Raw genomic sequence first — 20,436 nt, forward strand, 5'->3', positions numbered from 1 at the left:
CCACGCCAAGCCAAGGGTTAGGTTTCATTAGGCCACACCCTAACCCCAACAGCTAACCCTAACTCCTAACAGCTAAACTTTAACAGCTAACGCTAACCCTAACTCCCAACTCCCAAATCGGTAACCCTAACCCCAACTGCAACCCCAACCCTAACTGCAACCCTAACCTCAACTGCAACCCCAACTCCTAACTGCAACCCCAACCCCAACTGCAACCCCAACCCCAACTGCAACCCTAACCCTAATTGCAACCCTAACCCCAACTGCAACCCCAACTCCTAACTGCAACCCCAACCCTAACTGCAACCCTAACCCCAACTGCAACCCAAACCCTAACTGCAACCCAAACCCTAACTGCAACCCAAACCCTAACTGCAACCCTAACCCTAACTGCAACCCTAACCCTAACTGCAACCCCAACCTCTAATTGTAAATTCCTAATTGTAAATTTTAATTTTAATTGTAAATTTCTAACTTTAATTGTAACTTCTAATCTCCTAATTAAAATTTTAATTTTAATTGCACCTAATTTTACCTGTAATTCTAATTTTAATTGTAAATTTCAATTCCTAATTGCAATTTTAATTTTACCTGTAAATTTTCAATTTCTAATTGTAACTTCAATTTTAATTGTAAATTTTAATTTCCTAATTGTACCCTAATTCCTAATTGCAATTTCAATTTTGTATCGTAATTTCCTAATTTAATTGTAACTTCCTAATTTTAATTGTAACTTCTAATTTTAATTGTAAATTTTCAATTTTAATTGTAAATTTTTAATTTTTAATTGGTAATTTAATTTTAATTGTAAATTTTAATTTTAATTGCAATTTTAATTTTAATTGCAATTTTAATTTTAATTGTAAATTTTTAACTCAATTGTAATTCCTAATTTTAATTGGTAAATTTCTAACTTTAATTGCACCTTGACCCTAATTGTAAATTTCCTAATTCCTAATTGCAATTCCTAACTTTAATTGCAATTTTAATTCCTAATTGCATCTTAATTCCTAATTGTAAATTTTAACTTAATTGCACCCTAATTTAATTGCACCTTAATTTTAATTGCAATTTTAATCTTAATTGCACCTTTGACTTAATTGTAAATTTTAATTTTAATTGTAAATTTTAATTTTAATTGTAAATTTTTACCTAATTGTAATTTTAATTTTAATTGTAATTTTAATTTAATTGTAATTTTAATTTTAATTGTAAATTTCCTAATTTTAATTGTAATTTTGACCCTAATTGCAATTTTAATTTTAATTGTAATTTTAATTTTAATTGCAATTTCCTAATTTTAATTGTAAATTTTAATTTTAATTGTAATTTTAATTTTAATTGTAATTTTAATTTTAATTGTAACTTTAATTTTAATTGTAATTTTAATTTTAATTGTAAATTTTAATTTTAATTGTAAATTTTAATTTTAATTGTAAATTTTGAATTTTGTAATTGTAAATTTTGTAATTTTAATTGTAATTTTAATTTTACCTGTAAATTTTAACCTTAATTGTAAATTTGACCTTTATTCGCAACGACGTGAATGCCATCGCCTGAATTTAAATTTAAAACCAACCTTTAACGCGCAATTTAATTGCCAAATTTAATTTAAATCGCCCGGTCGCACTGCGCAATATTCAATGCGCCATCCTGGAACGCAGGTTTAATTTAATTTGCAACCAACCTGATTATATTTTGAACCACCGCCCAATTAAATGCAATGTAATTTCTAAATCATAAACCTGGTAATTTATCGTCCACCATAACGCGCAGTTTTAGCCATCGTGCTTAAATTTTTAACGTGTTTCGCTTAATATGCAGGCTGAATTTTAATTGTAAATTTTACCACTGTACCTTTAATTCCTAATTGCAATTTTGCACTTCTAATTGTAAATTTCCAATTTTAATTGTAAATTTCTAATTTTAATTGTAATTCTAATTTTAATTGTACCTTTAATTCTAATTTTAATAGTTAATAAGTAATAGCGTTAACAGTTAATAAAGTTAACACGCACTTCTAATTTTAATACGTTAAATTTTGACCTTTAATACGCAATTTTTACCTTACTCGTAATTTTAATTTAATTGCACTTCAATTTTAATTGCAATTTTGACCCTAATTGTACCCTAATTTTAATTGTAAATTTCTAATTTTAATTGTAATTTTAAAATTTTTTTTTAATTGTAATTTTAAAATTTTTTTTTAATTGTAATTTTAAAATTTTTTTTTTAATTGTAATTTTAAAATTTTAATTGTAAATTTTTAATTTTAATTGTAAATTTTAATTTTAATTGTAAATTTTAACTTTAATTGTAAATTTTTTAATTTTAATTGTAATTTTAATTTTAATTGTAAATTTTAACTTTAATTAAATTTTAATTGTAAATTTTGACCTTAATTGTAAATTTTAATTTTAATTGTAATTTTAATTTTAATTAAATTTTAATTTTAACTGCAACCCTAACCGTAACTGCAACCCTAACCCTAACTGCAACCCTAACCCTAACTGCAACCCTAACCCTAACTGCAACCATAACCCTAACTGCAACCATAACCCTAACTGCAACCATAACCCTAACTGCAACCATAACCCTAACTGCAACCATAACCCTAACTGCAACCATAACCCTAACTGCAACCATAACCCTAACTGCAACCATAACCCTAACTGCAACCATAACCTCAGGTAACCATAACCCTAACTGCAACCATAACCCCAACTTCAACCATACCCCTAACTGCAACCATAACCCTAACTGCAACCATAACCCTAACTGCAACCATAACCCTAACTGCAACCATAACCCTAACTGCAACCATAACCCTAACTGCAACCATAACCCTAACTGCTAACCCTAACCCTAACTGCTAACCCTAACCCTAACTGCTAACCCTAACCCTAACTGCTAACCCCTAACCCCTAACCGCTAACAGCTATTCAGGAAATTTGCAAGAAAGCCCGGGCAACGCCAGGCTTTATTGCTAGCCCGAGCAACGCCGGGCATTACTACTAGTTAATATATATATATATATATATATATATATATATATATATATATATATATATACATACTGAATAGTTAAATGGGTTATCGAGAAATAACCATCAAAATTCGATAAATGAATAGTAATAAAATATATAAATTATCACAATTTGACCTAGTTTTGGCCATAAATATAGGTCAAGGTTATCTGAGATTATAATAGTCATACCCTGTGGTAATATACAAATTTACTATAAGATAGATGTTCTTAGTTATGTTCTTTCAGGGCAGTAACCATTTGAATCGCAAGAAAAATGGCTGATCTAATGGGCAGACAGACAGATTGACAAATTAGCTGATAAAATATCCTCAGCATGCTCTGATTAGATGGGTCCTTCCAAAATATCATAACTAATGCATCAAGGAATAAGTGGAAAAAATTTGGTGCTTTTATCCGGTCTATCACCATAAAATGAAAATTTGTCTCCAAGCCACCTGACTATAAGAGAAAGAGTCTGATTTTGATGAAACTTGGGTGAAATGTGTACAATGTGGCTAGCATGTACACAAAAATGAATGGTTGCTCTGCACACCATGTTGCTTAGCAACAGCTAAAATACTTTATCGTACATCGTACACTTATTGTGGACTATACAAAAAAATCAATACCTCCGAAACTGGACCTCCGAGGGACCTGTGTTTTTTTGTGCCCAAGGAGAATGTCTTACAGCATCATATAAAAAAAAAAATCTTTAGCGAATCGATAAATGGAATTACCAGGGTTGCCATTTGTTAGAGTCTCTTTGGAAACATGCCTGAAATTTCACAAGGCGGGTTTCTGGGCACAAACTAAGAGGGCTGTGATAATCATATTTATTGTGCTAAATTGATTGATAGCATGTACATGAATATCGGCGAGTCGTGTCGGCCAGCTTTCCATCAAGAACGAGCAGCCATGTCGCCTACCGGCTTGTCTGTCTGTTACTTGCAAAATAGAAGATTTTTCAAGTATATTGGTTAGTCTATTTGGTTTATCTGTCTGTCTGTCTGTCTGTTGGGTCGCCAAAATAGGTGACCCTTATTGTCAGTAATTATGTCTGTTTGTTTGGATGTTTGTTCGTTTGTCATCAGCATAATTGGTAGGAAACGTGGGCAGATTTTGACCAAACTCGGGTGGTAGGTACATCTTATGACCTCGTGCTTTGGAAATTGTGATGGTTGCTAGGGACGCTTTGGTTCCCGAGCAACAACCGAAAAACTTTCAAAATCGGTACCATTCACGCGAAATCTATTCCGAAAGCCATTATCCCACGTAGGGTTATGAAATTTGGCACGAATGATCTGCAGGTGATGCTCTATCAAATATATTCCGGTTTTCATGATATATGGAATACTTTACCCGCAGCGCCCCCTACAATTAGGGTATGCGAGAAAATTGGTGAAAATTGAAGGCCCCCTAGCGACCAGGTGAATGCATCGATACGAATGAAACTTTGCAGGTTCATGGAACGGAGTACTACAACTTTGCCTCAGGACATATTGACCGATTTCGCTTAGGTCAGGGGTCAACGTTCAATTCGCGCAAAAATCGATAATATGCGAGAGCTGGAGGTACCTTCGTGCCAAATGCTACTCCTCCTAGGGTTATGGTCGGATGGTGATAAAAATTCACACTGATCATCTGGAATATATTGTGCACAAACGATGAAACCGGATTTTTGATTTAGATCTTTGTTCACCCACAGCACCCCCTCAAACTTTGGGGATTTCCGATTTCAAACTGCATTTTCGGTACTTTTCATTCAAATGGATACCGAGTAGTTATCAGTAGATGGAACTGGATGAGATTTGATATGCATAATCTTAAGGTGATTCCCTATCCGCTATATGACATCCATTTTGCTCTTTATCTTATAGTTTCCATGCTCGGCGACCCATCGCCGCCTTCCGGCTTGTCTGTCTGTCTGTCTGTTTATCACCTTCAAGTCACAATTTTAAACCAATCTTCACGAAACTTCACCACATTGTCGAGTTTGTCATAAAGAAGAAGCCTATTGTTTTTAAGGTCAAAAGGTCAACATAGGCCCAACATCAACAACTAAGGTGGTAGGGTTTTATTTTTGGGAGCAACTGAGGCAGCTGCCAATTGTGTATACACCTCCCAAATAATGGTTTCCCTCAGAAGAATGTGGTGCATGCTTGAAACAAGATCGCCTGTCGGGTGGTCACTCTACTAGTTGATAAAATTTACAGAAAAAGGACCCAAAAACATAACGAGCCTTTTCATGTTGCTTTCTCAATTGGCTTAACTACCAAAAATGGCACCCTCAGAAAGTATTCACACCCCTAGACTTTTGTCATATTTTGTTGTGTTACAGCATGAATTTAAAATGGATTAATTTTTTTTTAAATGTCACCGATCCACACAAAATACCCCATAAAGATAAAGTGAAAACATGTTTTAAGAAATTTTTACAAATTAATGAAAATTGAAAATCTGAAATGTCTTGCGTCATTAAGTATTGAACCCCCTGAGTCAATACTTTTAGAAGCACCTTTGCCAACGATTACAGCTTCGAGTCTTCTTGTGTATGTCTGCATCAGCTTTGCACATTTGGATTTGGGGAGCGTCGGTGAACAGCAATATTCAAATCTTTCTTCAGATTCTCAATGGGATTCAAGTCTGGGCTTTAGCTTGGCCTCTCAAGGATTTTCACATTCTTGTGCTGAAGCCACTCGAGTGTTCCTTTGGCTGTATTTCTTGGGGTTATTGTCCTGTTGGAACGTAAATCTTCAACACAGTCTCAGGTCTTTTGCACTCTGAAGCAGGTTCGCCTCAAGGATTTAGCTATATTTGGCTCCATTCATTGTTCCCTCTATCCTTACAAGTCCCCCAGTCCCTGCCGCTTAAAAGCATCCCCATAGCATGATGCTGCCACCACCATGCTTCATAATCTGGATGGTGTTAGATGTGTGATGAGCTGTGCTCATCACACATCCAACACCATCACCTACCCCTCTCTGTCTTTGTCACATCATTGCTCTACCCCCTCCCAATACAGTGCAGCACCTGACTCCCACACCTCTCTCACTCTCCCCTCCCCCCTCTGTCTCTATCTCTATCTCTATCTCTATCTCTATCTCTATCTCTATCTCTATCTCTAGACATATCCAGACGGTGGTTATGTCTGCGCAGTGGTTATCTCCATATGTGTCTGGGCGGTGTTTAAGTCTGGAGGGGAGTTTGTCTCTGTATGTGCCTGAGCAGTGTTTGTCTCCAGACAGGTTGGCTGCACGCACGTCCGGGCAGTGTTTAGGTCGAGACGGGAGTTTGTCTTTGAATATGTGCCGCTGGTATTTGTCTCCGGATGGCTTGTCTCTGGACGCGTCTGGGCGGTGTTTGTCTCTGGGCAGTATTTATCGTATGACTTGTACAAAATGGATTTCAGATATTATTTTGTTTCCATATTCACTGCTATTCGATCCAGAACCATTTTGATGAGACATGATGAATCGTAATTATCACTCCATTGCATGTCTGCCTTCCCTTCCTCTCTACTCTCACTGCCTTCCTATCCCCCAACCCTACTCACTCTCCCTCCCTCCTCGCTCCCCCACCTCTCCCCCACCCCGTCTCGCTCCCCCACCCTGTCTCGCTCCCCCACCTCATCTTGCTCCCTCACCCATCTCGCTCCTCCACCCCTCTCGGTCCCCCACCAATCTCGCTCCCCCACCTCATCTTGCTCCCTCACCCATCTCGCTCCCCCACCCATCTCGCCTCCCCACCCCGTCTCGCCCCCACCCCGTCTCGCCCCCCACCCCGTCTCGCCCCCACCCCGTCTCGCTCCCCCACCCCGTCTCGCTCCCCCACCCCGTCTCGCTCCCCCACCTCATCTTGCTCCCTCACCCATCTCGCTCCCCCACCCCTCCTCACTCCCCTCCCCCATTAGCGAAGCGACAGGTGGTATTTGCTCGTTTTTAATAAATAGGTAAAAATTTCTAAAAACATGTTTTCACTTTGTCATTATGTGGTATTTTGTGTGTATCGGTGCCAAAAGTTTTTTTTTTATTTAATCCATTTTAAACTCAGGCTGTAACACAACAAAATGTGACAAAAGTTAAGGGGTTTGAATACTTTCTGAAGGCACTGTATGTAAATTGTGAACTCTACATGTCCATATATTGTTAATAGAAATCATAAAAAGGGCCTCTAAAATAAAAATTATCCTCATCACCCCCCTCCCCCCCCAAGTACAATTAATCCACCCCTGGTCCTGTGTCAAATTCACTGAACTTTCTCGCAGAGATTCATGCACTTAATTTCGACTCCGACACTGCAGCCAAAATTCCTATTGAAAAGACAGGGCGTCACCCCACCGAGACACGTGCATGTTGTCAGGAACCTGAAGTTTTTGAGCAGTTTTGAAATACAATACCCCATTGCATGGGGGAAGCGAGAGCACAGCTCTCTCTCTCTCTCTCACAGTCTCTCTCTCTCGAGGAATCGTGATTGGCTGCCAAACTCTGCTGGATATATTTTATACCGATTGGACCACAGGTACCCTCGTCTCTGCAACACAGTGATTTTAACAGACAGTCGACTTTGTTAAAATAAGAGTTTAAATTGTGAATTTGTGCTCTGTACTCTGTTGTGGCAAGAGGAAAAAAAGCGGTGAATCTATCCAGAGCTTGCAGTGTCCCAGTGTTAATCTATCCAGAGCTTGCAGTAATCTATTGCAGAGAAAGAACCATAAATTTACCTTCTGGGAATTTGGGAATATCTTTTAGAAGCACCTTTGCCAACGATTACAGCTTCGAGTCTTCTTGCGTATGGTAACCGGAAATTTTGGGAATATCAAACGACTTGACGAAAAGGCCTGGGGCCTGTCAGGAACTGATTCTAAAGAAAAACTGAAGATTTTGGAATCCTTGCAACGGTGTATTTACAACTTTACAACAACAATGTAAATACATAAAATGTTTCCAATACAAATCAATGAAAATATCGAACAGACAAGCACAAAATGCGGCGAAATGGCCCCGAGCACTAAACCTAAACTTTCCATTGTGGATCAGATCATTCATTACAATAATGGACGATGCAGCCACTGAAACTTTGAATCACCTGGTGAAATAGTTCAGGCTTGTACTGCACTTTGCTGCAGGACACGATCCCAAAAACGTTGCCTTTCTCTTTGGAGCCACAACTCAACACCGAATCGCAGGGGTTGATATAGAACCAGCGGCGAAAACTGTCACGGCTTGGATTAATTTCTGAGTGAAAGCAAAAGACGTGTGATTGCTGATTGTGCAGTAATATCTCACACGTCGATCATGTGACATAATTGTGAGGGCGGAGGGGAGGAGGTGTTCACGTGCACCAGGTAACCCTCTCCCCCCCCCCCCACCCCCGGATCCACCATTGGAGCAGTGAGTGAGTCCGGCAGTCCATAAACAGTTCAGTCATTATTGCTTGAACCAAACACATGATTTTGGTGAAACTTGCCCACAAGCTTTATATCTGATGCCAAACGAAGGTGTATTGACCGCATTAAAATCTGTGCTCATTAAACGGGTCTTTAATGGGGTTTTGGCCCCCCCACCCCAAAAACAAAAATAGGTATTTGCTCTCTTCTCCGAAACTACACACATGATTTCGATGAAAATTGAGCACAACCTTCATCAGCTGTGATGTTCCCAAGTTTGTTCAAGGCATTAAACGTTTCATTTATCTTTGTGGATAAAAAGGTCAAGAGGGTCCATTTTTCATAGAAACACTGTGTGCTCGTAAGGTTCTTCTTCTTCTTCATTTTTGACGGGCGTTGGTGTATGTGTGTGTGCAAGTGCATGTGTGCGTCTCCTCCATAACTCCAAAACCATGCAACCGAGGAGCCTGAAACTTTGCATGCATACTCAGGGAACTCCAAGGAAATGCATGAGTGAAAATTTGGTGTTTTGGTTAATTAAAACTCCCCTTTTGAAGATAATTAACGGCCTTGTTTGATTATATCCTTTATCAGGCAATCCTGAACCACCTCGCCGTCTCTGGGATCTTAAGTTGTATCCTGGCTTACCTCGCTGGGTCTGAAGCCGCCATGTTTTTTGGCCTGCTCAAACAGGCCTTGACTTGGAACAGGCTGCAATGATTTCTTCACAATAAAGTGCTCAAAATATACATTTTTTTACTTTCCTGACTGATATCATTGAATGCCTGATCTTCATACCCACGAATAGCTGTATTTATAATGGTCAAATTATTGATGTTTAAGTTCAGGCCGAGCTGATCGCGTCGTGGATCAGAACTCGGATAGATGCAAGGCCGTGCCGGGTTTTTTGTAACAAAGATATCTGGAATCATTTCTTCAAGGAAGATATGCATTTAACCACGTGCCTGATGATATAAGTTGTTAGATTATATAAGGATTGTACATGGATGTATTAAACGTCATGTTTTACGACGTGTGAAAGGATTTTTTCTTGAGAATGTATAATGCAGATGGTTTTTGCTTCGAGCGGACTCGCATTTATTTGAACTTTAATTCAACATCTGTTTTCACTTTTCACAGTCGCTAAGGTCGCTTAACACTTGATTGCAGCAAGGTTAGTGAAAATCGGGTGTTTTTTTTCTTTCACGTTTTTGCATCATTATTTGTGGATTTATATATAAAGCAACGTGAGCAAAGGAGCTTCCAGATCATGACTTTGTCTTAAGTTTTATTCGATTTCTGTTTTCACTTTTGGTATTTGCTAATGTGTGTTCAGACTCGACTAAAACAATTTCCGTGAAAATCCATTGAAATTTGATGAATTTAGGTCATATAGAGATTTTGTATGGGAAATGTGAGGCTTCTCGAATGTTCTCAGCGTCCTCATGGCCTTGCTTAACTCCAATTTGATTTCTATTTCCACTCTTTTTATCGTTGCTGACACAGATTCAGACGAGACTGCAACAAATTGTGTGAAAGTCCGACCAAAAATGCATTTTTCAAAACGTAAATGAATTAAATGTCAAATAACCATGATGGACCTGAAAGGGATACTCTGATTTAATGCATCAATTGCTTGACCTCATTCCCTGTCCCCCAGAGGTACTGCTTGTCCATAGCATCTGCCATTTCTGTGTCTATATTTTTGGAGGTTTTCTGAGATGCTCTACAGAGAATCAAAGCAAATCTGATGAAAAACGGACGTTTTAAAATAAAGTTATAACATTTACACGGACCACTAACCGATGTACCACGTGACACTTTTTTACGTTGAAGGCTACAGGCACGGACTGAATAGTCCTCATCGAGGTGAAGCCTTAAATAAAAGAACTGCATTATAGAAAAGTAAGAAATGAGAGAATAGTCGAAGAGTTTTTGAGAAAGAAAAAAATCTGTTTTTTGAAAAGGGGAAGGTCATAAGTGTTTGGGAAAACATGAGAAGGTAAAGAGTTCCAGAGTTTGGCAGTGGAGGGGAAGAAACGAACATAGTAACGGCCCACCCTTGAAGTTCCAATGGCCACACAATAATCATGTGATGTAGTGGCTTGTCGAGTGTTATTTGCACAGATAAGCAGGTAACGTGGCAGGTTATCTGAAATGTTTATTTCATGGGTGATTAATCTCTGCGATGTCTCCAAGGTAGTTCTAAATTAAACAGCAACTTTTTTGTTGGTGGCCATTATTTGAACGAATTAATTTCATTTCTTTAACTGCTGCGAGTAAGGTGAAGACCAGCTTTAAAGTTAAAGGGATCCTTCATGGTATGCAGCCACAGTTTGGCCAGCCATTCCTTATCAACGATTTAATTGGAGTGCGTCCTTGAAGGCTTAAACCACTTGCCGAGCACCCTACACTCGATAGCGGTTCAGTTCATCTGAGAAGGTATTTTCAATCATGTTAACCTGACTGTCTGGACACAACTTTGAGGTTGTGGGTCCATTGATGTTCAGTAATCTACTAATGTGGACCTGTGACTGGGGTTGTGGATTCACCGTTTGGAGAGGTTCTGGGCTGAAAGGATCAAAACCTTGACGAAAACGGTGACAAGCGGATGATCCAGGCAGTTGGGAAATCAGTCGATTGCTTGTAAGTTTAGGTTATGACTTCAAATAAAATAGCTTTTTAAGTACTTACCAGTACATAATGGTTCATGTTCCATCGCCCTGAGCGAGTGGTTCGTGCTCCGTCACAATGAGCGAGTGGTTCGTGCTCCGTCACAATGAGCGAGTGGTTCATGCTTCGTCACCCTGAGCCAGTGATTCGTGCTCCGTCACAATGAGCGAGTGGTTCATGCTCCGTCACCCTGAGCCAGTGGTTCGTGCTCCGTCACCCTGAGCCAGTGGTTCGTGCTCCGTCACCCTGAGCCAGTGGTTCGTGCTCCGTCACAATGAGCGAGTGGTTCATGCTCCGTCACCCTGAGCCAGTGGTTCGTGCTCCGTCACCCTGAGCCAGTGGTTCGTGCTCCGTCACCCTGAGCCAGTGGTTCGTGCTCCGTCACCCTGAGCCAGTGGTTCGTGCTCCGTCACAATGAGCGAGTGGTTCATGCTCCGTCACCCTGAGCCAGTGGTTCGTGCTCCGTCACCCTGAGCCAGTGGTTCGTGCTCCGTCACCCTGAGCCAGTGGTTCGTGCTCCGTCACCCTGAGCGAGTGGTTCGTGCTCCGTCACAATGAGTGAGTGGTTCGTGCTCCGTCACCCTGAGCCAGTGGTTCGTGCTCCGTCACCCTGAGCCAGTGGTTCGTGCTCCGTCACCCTGAGCCAGTGGTTCGTGCTCCGTCACCCTGAGCCAGTGGTTCGTGCTCCGTCACCCTGAGCCAGTGGTTCGTGCTCAGTCACCCTGAGCCAGTGGTTCGTGCTCCGTCACCCTGAGCCAGTGGTTCGTGCTCCGTCACCCTGAGCCAGTGGTTCGTGCTCCGTCACCCTGAGCCAGTGGTTCGTGCTCCGTCACCCTGAGCCAGTGGTTCGTGCTCCGTCACCCTGAGCCAGTGGTTCGTGCTCCGTCGCCCTGAGCCAGTGGTTCGTGCTCCGTCGCCCTGAGCCAGTGGTTCGTGCTCCGTCGCCCTGAGCCAGTGGTTCGTGCTCCGTCGCCCTGAGCCAGTGGTTCGTGCTCCGTCGCCCTGAGCCAGTGGTTCGTGCTCCGTCGCCCTGAGCCAGTGGTTCGTGCTCCGTCGCCCTGAGCCAGTGGTTCGTGCTCCGTCGCCTGAGCCAGTGGTTCGTGCTCCGTCGCCCTGAGCCAGTGGTTCGTGCTCCGTCGCCCTGAGCCAGTGGTTCGTGCTCCGTCGCCCTGAGCCAGTGGTTCGTGCTCCGTCGCCCTGAGCCAGTGGTTCGTGCTCCGTCGCCCTGAGCCAGTGGTTCGTGCTCCGTCGCCCTGAGCCAGTGGTTCGTGCTCCGTCGCCCTGAGCCAGTGGTCCGTGCTCCGTCACCCTGAGCGAGTGGTTCGTGCTCCGTCACCCTGAGCGAGTGGTTCGTGCTGTCTGTTACTTGCAAAATAGAAGATTTTTCAAGTATATTGGTTAGTCTATTTGGTTTATCTGTCTGTCTGTCTGTCTGTCTGTCTGTCTGTCTGTCTGTCTGTTGGGTCGCCAAAATAGGTGACCCTTATTGTCAGTAATTATGTCTGTTTGTTTGGATGTTTGTTCGTTTGTCATCAGCATAATTGGTAGTAAACGTGGGCGGATTTTGACCAAACTCGGGTGGTAGGTACGTCTTATGACCTCGTGCTTTGGAAATTGTGATGGTTGCTAGGGACGCTTTGGTTCCCGAGCAACAACCGAAAAACCTTCAAAATCGGTACCGTTCACGCGAAATCTATTCCGAAAGCCATTATCCCACGTAGGGTTATGAAATTTGGCATGAATGATCTGCAGGTGATGCTCTATCAAATATATTCCGGTTTTCATGATATATGGAATACTTTACCCGCAGCGCCCCCTACAATTAGGGTATGCGAGAAAATTGGCGAAAATTGAAGGCCCCTTAGCGACCAGGTGAATGCATCGATACGAATGAAACTTTGCAGGTTCATGGAACTCAAGGAGTACTACAACTTTGCCTCAGGACATATTGACCGATTTCGCTTAGGTCAGGGGTCAACGTTCAATTCGTGCAAAAATCGATAATATGCGAGAGCTGGAGGTACCTTCGTGCCAAATGCTACTCCTCCTAGGGTTATGGTCGGATGGTCATAAAAATTCACACTAATCATCTGGAATATATTGTGCACAAACGATGGAACCGGATTTTCGATTTAGATCTTTGTTCACCCACAGCACCCCCTCAAACTTTGGGGATTTCCCATTTCAAACTGCATTTTCGGTACTTTTCATTCAAATGGATACCGAGTAGTTATCAGTAGATGGAACTGGATGAGATTTGATATGCATAATCTTAAGGTGATTCCCTATCCGCTATATGACATCCATTTTGCTCTTTATCTTATAGTTTCCATGCTCAGCGACCCATCGCCGCCTCCGGCTTGTCTGTCTGTCTGTCTGTTTATCACCTTCAAGTCACAATTTTAAACCAATCTTCACGAAACTTCACCACATTGTCGAGTTTGTCATAAAGAAGAAGCCTATTATTTTTAAGGTCAAAAGGTCAACACAGGCCCAGCATCAACAACTAAGGTGGTAGGGTTTTATTTTTGGGAGCAACTGAGGCAGCTGCCAATTGTGTATACACCTCCCAAATAATGGTTTCCCTCAGAAGAATGTGGTGCATGCTTGAAACAAGATCGCCTGTCGGGTGGTCACTCTACTAGTTGATAAAATTTACAGAAAAAGGGCCCAAAACATAACGAGCCTTTTCATGTTGCTTTCTCAATTGGTTTAACTCCCAAAAATGGCACCCTCAGAAAGTATTCACACCCCTCGACGTTTTTACATTTTGTTGTTACAGCCTGAATTTAAAACCGATTAAATAAATTAATAAAATTGTCACCGATCTACACAAAATACCCCTTAATGACAAAATGAAAACATGTTTTTCAAATTTTTTACAAATTAATGAAAATTGAAAATCTGCAATGTCTTGCGTCATTAAGTATTGAACCCCCTGAGTCAACACTTTGTTGAAGCACCTTTGCCAGCGATTACAGCTTCGAGTCTTCTTGCGTATGTTTGCATCAGCTTTGCACATTTGGATTTTGGGAGTGTCGGTGAACAGCAACATTCAAATATTTCTTCAGATTCTCAATGGGATTCAAGTCTGGGCTTGAGCTTGGCCTCTCAAGGAGTTTCACATTCTTGTTCTGAAGCCACTCGAGTGTTGCTTTGGCTGTATTTCTTGGGGTTATTGTCCTGTTGGAACGTAAATCTTCACCACAGTCTCAGGTCTTTTGCACTCTGAAGCAGGTTCACCTCAAGGATTTAGCTATATTTGGCTCCATTCATTGTTCCCTCTATCCTTACAAGTCCCCCAGTCCCTGCCGCTTAAAAGCATCCCCATAGCATGATGTTGCCACCACCATGCTTCATAATCTGGATGGTGTTAGATGTGTGATGAGCTGTGCTCATCACACATCCAACACCATCACCTACCCCTCTCTGTCTTTGTCACATCATTGCTCTACCCCCTCCCAATACAGTGCAGCACCTGACTCCCACACCTCTCTCACTCTCCCCTCCCCCCTCTGTCTCTATCTCTATCTCTATCTCTATCTCTATCTCTATCTCTATCTCTATCTCTATCTCTAGACATATCCAGACGGTGGTTATGTCTGCGCAGTGGTTATCTCCATATGTGTCTGGGCGGTGTTTAAGTCTGGAGGGGAGTTTGTCTCTGTATGTGCCTGAGCAGTGTTTGTCTCCAGACAGGTTAGCTGCACGCACGTCCGGGCAGTGTTTAGGTCGAGACGGGAGTTTGTCTTTGAATATGTGCCGCTGGTATTTGTCTCCGGATGGCTTGTCTCTGGACGCGTCTGGGTGGTGTTTGTCTCTGGACATGTCCAGGCGGTGTTTGTCTCTGGGCAGTATTTATCGTATGACTTGTACAAAATGGATTTCAGATATTATTTTGTTTCCATATTCACTGCTATTCTATCCAGAACCATTTTGATGAGACATGATGAATCGTAATTATCACTCCATTGCATGTCTGCCTTCCCTTCCTCTCAACTCTCACTGCCTTCCTTTCCCCCAACCCTACTCACCTTCCCTCCCTCCTCGCTCCCCCACCTCTCCCCCACCCCGTCTCGCTCCCCCACCCTGTCTCGCTCCCCCACCCTGTCTCGCTCCCCCACCTCATCTTGCTCCCGCGCCCGTCTCGCTCCTCCTCCCCTCTCGGTCCCCCACCCATCTCGCCCCCACACCCCATCTCGCTCCCTCACCCCATCTTGCTCCCTCGCCCGTCTCGCTCCCCCACCCGTCTCGCCCCCCCACCCCGTCTCGCCCCCCACCCCGTCTCGCCCCCCACCCCGTCTCGCCCCACCACCCCGTCTCGCTCCCCCACCCCGTCTCGCTCTCCCACCCCGTCTCGCTCTCCCACCCCGTCTCGCTCCCCCACCCCGTCTCGCTCCCCACCCCATCTCGCTCCCCCACCCCGTCTCGCCCCCCACCCCGTCTCGCTCCCCCACCCCGTCTCGCTCCCCCACCCCGTCTCGCTCCCCCACCTCATCTTGCTCCCTCACCCATCTCGCTCCCCCACCCCTCCTCACTCCCCTCCCCCATTAGCGAAGCGACAGGTGGTATTTGCTCATTTTTAATAAATAGGTAAAAATTTCTAAAAACATGTTTTCACTTTGTCATTATGTGGTATTTTGTGTGTATCGGTGCCAAAAGTTTTTTTTTTATTTAATCCATTTAAAACTCAGGCTGTAACACAACAAAATGTGACAAAAGTTAAGGGGTTTGAATACTTTCTGAAGGCACTGGATGTGAATTGTGAACTCTACATGTCCATATATTGTTAATAGAAATCATAAAAAGGGCCTCTAAAATAAAAAAATTATCCTCATCACCCCCCTCCCCCCCCCCCAAGTACAATTAATCCACCCCTGGTCCTGTGTCAAATTCACTGAACTTTCTTACAGAGATTCATGCACTTAATTTCGACTCCGACACTGCAGCCAAAATTCTTATTGAAAAGACAGGGCGTCACCCCACCGAGACACGTGCATGTTGTCAGGAACCTGAAGTTTTTGAGCAGTTTTGAAATACAATACCCCATTGCATGGGGGCAGCGAGAGCACAGCTCTCTCTCGCTCGCTCTCTCTCTCTCTCTCTCTCTCTCTCTCTCTCTCTCGAGGAATCGTGATTGGCTGCCAAACTCTGCTGGATATATTTTATACTGATTGGACCACAGGTACCCTCGTCTCTGCAACACAGTGATTTTAACAGACAGTCGACTTTGTTAAAATAAGAGTTTAAATTGTGAATTTGTGCTCTGTACTCTGTTGTGGCAAGAGGAAAAAAAGCGGTGAATCTATCCAGAGCTTGCAGTGTCCCAGTGTTAATCTATCCAGAGCTTGCAGTAATCTATTGCAGAGAAAGAACCATAAATTTACCTTCTGGGAATTTGGGAATATCTTTTAGAAGCACCTTTGCCAACGATTACAGCTTCGAGTCTTCTTGCGTATGGTAACCGGAAATTTTGGGAATATCAAACGACTTGACGAAAAGGCCTGGGGCCTGTCAGGAACTGATTCTAAAGAAAAACTGAAGATTTTGGAATCCTTGCAACGGTGTATTTACAACTTTACAACAACAATGTAAATACATAAAATGTTTCCAATACAAATCAATGAAAATATCGAACAGACAAGCACAAAATGCGGCGAAATGGCCCCGAGCACTAAACCTAAACTTTCCATTGTGGATCAGATCATTCATTACAATAATGGACGATGCAGCCACTGAAACTTTGAATCACCTGGTGAAATAGTTCAGGCTTGTACTGCACTTTGCTGCAGGACACGATCCCAAAAACGTTGCCTTTCTCTTCGGAGCTACAACTCAACACCGAATCGCAGGGGTTGATATAGAACCAGCGGCGAAAAGTGTCGCCGCAAAAGTGAAAGCAAAAAACGTGTGATTGCTGATTGTCCAGTGATATCTCACACGACGATCATGTGACATAATTGTGAGGGCGGAGGGGAGGAGGTGTTCACGTGCACCAGTTAACTCCCCCCCCCCCCCCGGATCCACTATTGGAGCAGTGTGAGTGAGTCCGGCAGTCCATAAACCGTTCAGTCATTATTGCTTGACCCAAACATATGATTTTGGTGAAACTTGCCCACAAGCTTTATATCTGATGCCAAACGAAGGTGTATTGACCGCATTAAAATCTGTGCTCATTAAACGGGTCTTTAATGAGGTTTTGACCCCCCCACCCCAAAAACAAAAATAGGTATTTGCTCTCTTCTCCGAAACTACACACACGATTTCGATGAAAATTGAGCACAACCTTCATCAGCTGTGATGTTCCCAAGTTTGTTCAAGGCATTAAACGTTTCATTTATCTTTGTTAATAAAAAGGTCAAGAGGGTCCATTTTTCATAGAAACACTGTGTGCTCGTAAGGTTCTTCTTCTTCTTCATTTTTGACGGGCGTTGGTGTATGTGTGTGTGCAAGTGCATGTGTGCGTCTCCTCCATAACTCCAAAACCATGCAACCGAGGAGCCTGAAACTTTGCATGCATACTCAGGGAACTCCAAGGAAATGCATGAGTGAAAATTTGGTGTTTTGGTTAATTAAAACTCCCCTTTTGAAGATAATTAACGGCCTTGTTTGATTATATCCTTTATCAGGCAATCCTGAACCACCTCGCCGTCTCTGGGATCTTAAGTTGTATCCTGGCTTACCTCGCTGGGTCTGAAGCCGCCATGTTTTTTGGCCTGCTCAAACAGGCCTTGACTTGGAACAGGCTGCAATGATTTCTTCACAATAAAGTGCTCAAAATATACATTTTTTTTACTTTCCTGACTGATATCATTGAATGCCTGATCTTCATACCCACGAATAGCTGTATTTATAATGGTCAAATTATTGATGTTTAAGTTCAGGCCGAGCTGATCGCGTCGTGGATCAGAACTCGGATAGATGCAAGGCCGTGCCGGGTTTTTTGTAACAAAGATATCTGGAATCATTTCTTCAAGGAAGATATGCATTTAACCACGTGCCTGATGATATAAGTTGTTAGATTATATAAGGATTGTACATGGATGTATTAAACGTCATGTTTTACGACGTGTGAAAGGATTTTTTCTTGAGAATGTATAATGCAGATGGTTTTTGCTTCGAGCGGACTCGCATTTATTTGAACTTTAATTCAACATCTGTTTTCACTTTTCACAGTCGCTAAGGTCGCTTAACACTTGATTGCAGCAAGGTTAGTGAAAATCGGGTGTTTTTTTTCTTTCACGTTTTTGCATCATTATTTGTGGATTTATATATAAAGCAACGTGAGCAAAGGAGCTTCCAGATCATGACTTTGTCTTAAGTTTTATTCGATTTCTGTTTTCACTTTTGGTATTTGCTAATGTGTGTTCAGACTCGACTAAAACAATTTCCGTGAAAATCCATTGAAATTTGATGAATTTAGGTCATATGGAGATTTTGTATGGGAAATGTGAGGCTTCTCGAATGTTCTCAGCGTCCTCATGGCCTTGCTTAACTCCAATTTGATTTCTATTTCCACTCTTTTTATCGTTGCTGACACAGATTCAGACGAGACTGCAACAAATTGTGTGAAAGTCCGACCAAAAATGCATTTTTCAAAACGTAAATGAATTAAATGTCAAATAACCATGATGGACCTGAAAGGGATACTCTGATTTAATGCATCAATTGCTTGACCTCATTCCCTGTCCCCCAGAGGTACTGCTTGTCCATAGCATCTGCCATTTCTGTGTCTATATTTTTGGAGGTTTTCTGAGATGCTCTACAGAGAATCAAAGCAAATCTGATGAAAAACGGACGTTTTAAAATAAAGTTATAACATTTACACGGACCACTAACCGATGTACCACGTGACACTTTTTTACGTTGAAGGCTACAGGCACGGACTGAATAGTCCTCATCGAGGTGAAGCCTTAAATAAAAGAACTGCATTATAGAAAAGTAAGAAATGAGAGAATAGTCGAAGAGTTTTTGAGAAAGAAAAAAATCTGTTTTTTGAAAAGGGGAAGGTCATAAGTGTTTGGGAAAACATGAGAAGGTAAAGAGTTCCAGAGTTTGGCAGTGGAGGGGAAGAAACGAACATAGTAACGGCCCACCCTTGAAGTGCCAATGGCCACACAATAATCATGTGATGTAGTGGCTTGTCGAGTGTTATTTGCACAGATAAGCAGGTAACGTGGCAGGTTATCTGAAATGTTTATTTCATGGGTGATTAATCTCTGCGATGTCTCCAAGGTAGTTCTAAATTAAACAGCAACTTTTTTGTTGGTGGCCATTATTTGAACGAATTAATTTCATTTCTTTAACTGCTGCGAGTAAGGTGAAGACCAGCTTTAAAGTTAAAGGGATCCTTCATGGTATGCAGCCACAGTTTGGCCAGCCATTCCTTATCAACGATTTAATTGGAGTGCGTCCTTGAAGGCTTAAACCACTTGCCGAGCACCCTACACTCGATAGCGGTTCAGTTCATCTGAGAAGGTATTTTCAATCATGTTAACCTGACTGTCTGGACACAACTTTGAGGTTGTGGGTCCATTGATGTTCAGTAATCTACTAATGTGGACCTGTGACTGGGGTTGTGGATTCACCGTTTGGAGAGGTTCTGGGCTGAAAGGATCAAAACCTTGACGAAAACGGTGACAAGCGGATGATCCAGGCAGTTGGGAAATCAGTCGATTGCTTGTAAGTTTAGGTTATGACTTCAAATAAAATAGCTTTTTAAGTACTTACCAGTACATAATGGTTCATGTTCCATCGCCCTGAGCGAGTGGTTCGTGCTCCGTCACAATGAGCGAGTGGTTCGTGCTCCGTCACAATGAGCGAGTGGTTCGTGCTCCGTCACAATGAGCGAGTGGTTCATGCTTCGTCACCCTGAGCCAGTGGTTCGTGCTCCGTCACAATGAGCGAGTGGTTCATGCTCCGTCACCCTGAGCCAGTGGTTCGTGCTCCGTCACCCTGAGCCAGTGGTTCGTGCTCCGTCACCCTGAGCCAGTGGTTCGTGCTCCGTCACAATGAGCGAGTGGTTCATGCTCCGTCACCCTGAGCCAGTGGTTCGTGCTCCGTCACCCTGAGCCAGTGGTTCGTGCTCCGTCACCCTGAGCCAGTGGTTCGTGCTCCGTCACCCTGAGCGAGTGGTTCGTGCTCCGTCACAATGAGTGAGTGGTTCGTGCTCCGTCACCCTGAGCCAGTGGTTCGTGCTCCGTCACCCTGAGCCAGTGGTTCGTGCTCCGTCACCCTGAGCCAGTGGTTCGTGCTCCGTCACCCTGAGCCAGTGGTTCGTGCTCCGTCACCCTGAGCCAGTGGTTCGTGCTCCGTCACCCTGAGCCAGTGGTTCGTGCTCCGTCACCCT

At 42.6% G+C, this 20,436-nt stretch overlaps 2 protein-coding genes across 6 annotated transcripts in view; both read left to right on the forward strand.

Annotated features, from left to right (window-relative positions):
• LOC147028870 (synaptic vesicle 2-related protein-like) overlaps positions 1 to 20,436 on the forward strand; it is a 297,753-nt gene that overhangs the window by 176,658 nt on the left and 100,659 nt on the right. The window lies entirely within an intron of this gene.
• LOC147028873 (synaptic vesicle 2-related protein-like) overlaps positions 7,367 to 20,436 on the forward strand; it is a 460,702-nt gene continuing 447,632 nt past the window's right edge. The window contains exon 1 of the mRNA XM_085879648.1: positions 7,367 to 7,546. The gene's annotated coding sequence lies outside the window, so the exon portion shown is untranslated. The remainder of the gene's footprint in view (positions 7,547 to 20,436) is intronic.

This window comes from Eptatretus burgeri, chromosome 4 (assembly GCF_056783735.1).
Source record: "Eptatretus burgeri isolate ZD-2024b chromosome 4, Ebu_testis_v1, whole genome shotgun sequence".
Taxonomy (NCBI): domain Eukaryota; kingdom Metazoa; phylum Chordata; class Myxini; order Myxiniformes; family Myxinidae; genus Eptatretus; species Eptatretus burgeri.